At 38.8% G+C, this 4,974-nt stretch overlaps 1 long non-coding RNA gene across 1 annotated transcript; it reads right to left on the bottom strand.

Moving 5' to 3' along the window:
- Positions 1-365: 365 nt before the first annotated feature.
- LOC140866594 (uncharacterized) lies at positions 366-2,319 on the bottom strand. The gene is made up of 4 exons (XR_012144934.1): positions 1,972-2,319; positions 1,734-1,869; positions 1,576-1,625; positions 366-858 (listed from the first exon to the last, which is right to left on the bottom strand). It is a non-coding gene; the product is annotated as an uncharacterized lncRNA (long non-coding RNA).
- Between the last annotated feature and the right edge of the window lie 2,655 nt (positions 2,320-4,974).

The raw sequence follows: 4,974 nt of genomic DNA, 5'->3' as shown, positions 1-4,974 counted from the left end.
AATCTCGGTAATCCAGATTTCAGCTTTTTCAGGTCCCTCATTACCAAAATAACGAGGTGGACGCATGGTATGGAAACGGGCAACTAACTCATCCATCCTAAGTTGTTCCAATCGTCCAGTAGCTTGATTAACCTCGGTATTAACATCAATGCGAGGTCTCCCACGACCACGCCCACGTTCAGCATTATTACCACTTTCAGCCATTCTATAAATATAAATCATAATAAGAATTAGAATGAAAATAAACATATCACATATGCACATAAACATGCTGAAAAGTAGCAACAACAAGCGCAAAAATCAACTTTAGTGTCTAGACTCGAGTGTCCTAGACTCTAGTTTGAGCATATCCCAGTTTATGCTCTGATACCATGATGTGAGGCCCGGTTACTCTAATTACATTTAATTATCATACAAACAAATAATTAGAAGTCAAAGTAGCGGAAAAACGATTTAAAATAAATTTTGGGCCTATAAAAATTTCGGCATGACCTCCCCGTAAGTAGGACATCCCAAAATACACAGACAACAGTTTATTTAAAATAACTAAAACTAGGAACTCAACAAACTTAAACATCACACAACCATGTGCCGGCCAGGCACGAAAACAAATTAAAACAGTTAACACATACCTGAGCCGACAAGGCTTGATAATAATTTAAAACATAGCAGGAACTCTCAAATACAACACAAATACATCGGGGCATCTCCCCGGAGAATATAAAAATGACTCTAACATAATACATAATATAACTCCGATAATACATAATATAACTGGGAGACAAGACATGATCCAACCTCCTCAACGAGCTCCGCCAGCGGACCCTCCGCCTGGTGCTGAAAAGTCACTTGGGTAGCCTATCATGGTGCCAAACAGCAGCCACAGTAGCCCCCCAGAATTAACTGAGGTTAGGATTCTGGTATGAAACAGTTAGGCAACAACAACAAAACATATAAACTATGCATAAACACATTATAAAATGTAGTACGCAATGCATGAACTGGGCTCAAAGTAAACGGGATAACAGGAGCCAACAAACGGTACGATAACAACTGGAACAATGCTCGAGCTAGAACACAGGGGAGCTACATCGTCATGTAACTAAACCGCCCTGCCAAGTATGCGAGGTATGTCGTGCTGGGTGAAATTAAACACCCACGACTCGGCCTCCATACAGCTGATAACGATACAACAGATAGGCACAATAACGAACAACATACGATGTCAAGATTCCAAGTGCATATCACACAGAAAATGCATCAAGGAATAGACAATCATAATTTCGGTCTCAGGGATACTAGGCATAAAAAGCCACCAGCTGATTCCCGAAATAACAATGCGTGTGCCCAGAGTACAATACAACATGATAACGGGTAACAAGAATGATAGGGCTCAACGTGTGACGTAGTGAATATCATGCCCTATTCTAAATGCCACAAAATATATCAAATAATTTAACATATAAACAACGAGGCATTTAAATTCACATAATCCATATAGTTCACGTAATCAACATAATATCGGCAAAACAATATTTATATTTTTATCGTTGTATGTTACCAACCGTAACATACCTATACCAATTCAAACGAAGGTCCTCAACTCTAATTCCCAAAGTTTCGGCCTACAACACAATTAATATTCCAATATATATCAAAACGATGCGATATAACCAACGAAATCAAATTAAATCCAAGCGGGTAAAATCCCAATATCGAGCAGCCCACTATACCTCAACTAAACCAGTTGGAAACTCACGCTCAAGGCTGGAAGAAGGGATTAAAACATCACAACTCGAAGCTAAACTAGCTGGACCGGGACAGCCTTCGAGCTCGCCGGAAAACTCACCGGAAAAGGCTGGAAATGAACTGAATGAACAGGGGAAGGTTCAGCTATCTATAAGCTTCGAGATACAGCAGAAATACAGCAGAATTATTGTCTAAAAGACTCTGAGATCGAAGCTTTCTTACCTGAAGAAACGCAGCAGAAAATAGCAGCACGTCTAGCTTCTGAAAGTAGCTCGATTCGGGCTCAAACGGGCATCAAATTCATCGCTTCTTAGCTTGAATCGAAGCCACGGATGTAAGGAAGAAAACCCAACAAACGAATCGAATTTTGGACTCCGAACGAAGAAGTTATGGGCAATTTACCGGAGCTGCGCAGAGGGGTGACGGGAGTGACGGGATTTGGGGATGACTTCTCTTTTCTTTTTCTTTCCTTAGCTTTTGTATGAAGCGTGGATATGTATATATGTAAGGGTGTGTGTGTCCTTTATTTAATTATTATTTGGGCAACTTGACACAGTCCAGATATTTTAACGCTCGTGTATTATTTTAGCTCTAATATGTATTTTATATCGTTTAAATCTCGATATTCAAAAATAAATATTTTTTTTTTAATACACTTTCTAATTTATTTGGCATAAATAATTATTTTTATTTAACATCTCAATAATTATTCTAATTATGCCAAATTACCAGATAATTAACTTTTGGGTCTTACAGAACGCAAGTGCAATTACTCTAAGGAATGGGAAGGAGTTAAAGGTCAATGATAAAGAAGTTGATGCTTCATCCAAGAACAAAAAGAAGGAAGAGCCAAAAGTGGATGATGGAGAAGCAACTCAGGAAGGAGCGCCAAAAGGTAAGTTTCCGCCTCTCTCTAAATATAAGCATGTGCCCCTTTTTCCTTAGCACTTAAGGAGTCTAGAAAAGATGAAGGCATAAAGGAACTTTATGAAACTTTTCGTAGATGTGAGATAAACATTCTATTGCTAGATTCTATTAAGCAGGTACCTCGATACGCAAAGTTTTTGAAGGAATTGTGCATAGCAAAGAGGAAGCAAACACTGAAGGGTTGTCAGAAAGTGGAATTAGGTGAGAATGTATCTGTGGTGATCCAAAGAAAATTGCCCACAAAATGCAAGGATCCAGGTATGCTTTCTATTCCATGCATTATAGGGAATGTTAGACTTGAGAAGGCCATGTTAGATCTAGGAGCATCGATCAATGTTATTCCATACTCTATTTATGCGTCCTTGAAACTTGGTCCTTTGAATAAAACTGGAATTGTCATACAGTTAGCTGATAGGTCTAATGCATATCCTAGGGGATTAGTGGAAGATGTATTAGTGCAAATAAATAAATTGGTATTTCCTGCGAATTTTTATGTGCTTGACATGGAAAACGGTGATCACAATAATCCTATTCTGTTAGGCAGACCATTCTTGAAAACATCAATGACTAAAATTGATGTTCACAGTGGCACACTCACTATGGAATTTGATGGTGAGGTTGTAAATTTTAATATTTATGATGCCATGAGATTTTCTAACAGTGATGATTGTGTTTATTCAGTCAATATTGTGGATAACTTGGCACAAGAATATTGTGAGCATGCAGGAAAAGATGAGCTAGATGTGACTATTATCGCACCCATTCATCAGAATGAGGATGGAATTGGACAAAGTGAAGAAGCACAAGAAATTAAGAACATTCTGAACAGTGCTCCTGAGTTACTTCAGTCAGGTAATCATGCTTATCTCTCTTTGCCAATATCTAATACTCGGCGCCTTCCATCTGTTTTGCAGGCACCAGTGTTTGAACTGAAAATGCTTCCCAAACATCTTAAGTATGTTTTTCCTAGAGAAGGAGAAACATTACCAGTTATCATCTCCAACAGTTTGGAAGCCGAACAAGAGGAGCAACTAGTCAAAGTTATAAAGGAGCACAAGACTGCTATTGGGTGGACCATAACAGATATCAAGGGAATCAGCCCTTCTACATGTATTCATAGGATTCTGATGGAGGAAGGAGCGAACCCCTCGCGTCTGCCGCAAAGAAAGTTGAACCCACCTATGATGGAGGTGGTGAAGGCTTAAATTCTGAAACTCCTTGAAGTTGGAGTCATCTACCCAATTTCTGACAGTCAGTGGGTCAGTCCGGTTCAAGTGGTTCCCAATAAAACCGGGATTACTGTGGTAAAGAACAAGGATGACGAATTGGTTCCCACCCGCATTCAAAATGGGTGGAGGGTTTGTATAGACTATAGGAAGCTAAATGCTGGAACCCGAAAGGATCACTTCCCTTTACCCTTTATTGATCAAATGATTGAAATATTAGCATGTCATTCTTACTATTATTTTTTTTATGTGTATTCTGGTTATTTTCAGATCGCGATTGCTCCAGAAGATCAGGAGAAGACGACATTCACTTGCCCGTTCGGCACCTTTGCATATCAACGTATGCCCTTTGGACTCTGTAATGCACCAGCCACATCTCAACGGTGTATGGTTAGTATTTTTTATGACTTTATTGAGCATATCTTATAGGTATTTATGGATGATTTTACTGTCTACGGTGATTTATTCGAAAAATTTCTGTCTAACCTTGTTCTTGTTCTTAAGAGGTGTGTCGAAAATAACCTAGTTTTAAACTCTAAAAAGTGTCATTTTATGGTTGGGAAAGATATTATTTTGGGTCATGTCGTCTCATCTAAGGGTATTGAAGTAGACAAAGCGAAAATTGATATTATTCAGTCTCTACCTTACCCCGCAAATGTGCGAGAAGTGCGTTCTTTTCTTGGCCATGCAGGTTTTTACAGGAGATACATTCAGGACTTCGCCAAGATCGCATCCCCTATGTGCAAACTGTTGCAGAAAGATGTGCCGTTTGAATTTGATGAGCCATGCAAAATGTCTTATGACAAACTTAAAGACTCATTGACTTCGGCACCAATTATCCAACCACCAGACTGGAGCAAACCATTTGAAATCATGTGTGATGCCAGTGACTATGCTGTACGAGCGGTTTTGGGACAAAAATTTGGGAAAACATCGCATGTTATCTACTACGCTTTGCGTATTCTGAAAGATGCTCAACGTAATTATTCCACTACTGAAAAAGATCTTTTGACTGTAGTTTTTGATTTAGAAAAATTTCGTTCTTATTTACTTGGTGCTAAAGTTATTGTTT

The sequence above is a fragment of the Henckelia pumila genome, chromosome 4 (assembly GCF_033568475.1).
Source record: "Henckelia pumila isolate YLH828 chromosome 4, ASM3356847v2, whole genome shotgun sequence".
In the NCBI taxonomy this organism is placed as follows: domain Eukaryota; kingdom Viridiplantae; phylum Streptophyta; class Magnoliopsida; order Lamiales; family Gesneriaceae; genus Henckelia; species Henckelia pumila.
The sequence above is the reverse complement of the archived record's forward strand: the minus strand, read 5'-3'. Positions and strand labels throughout refer to the sequence as shown.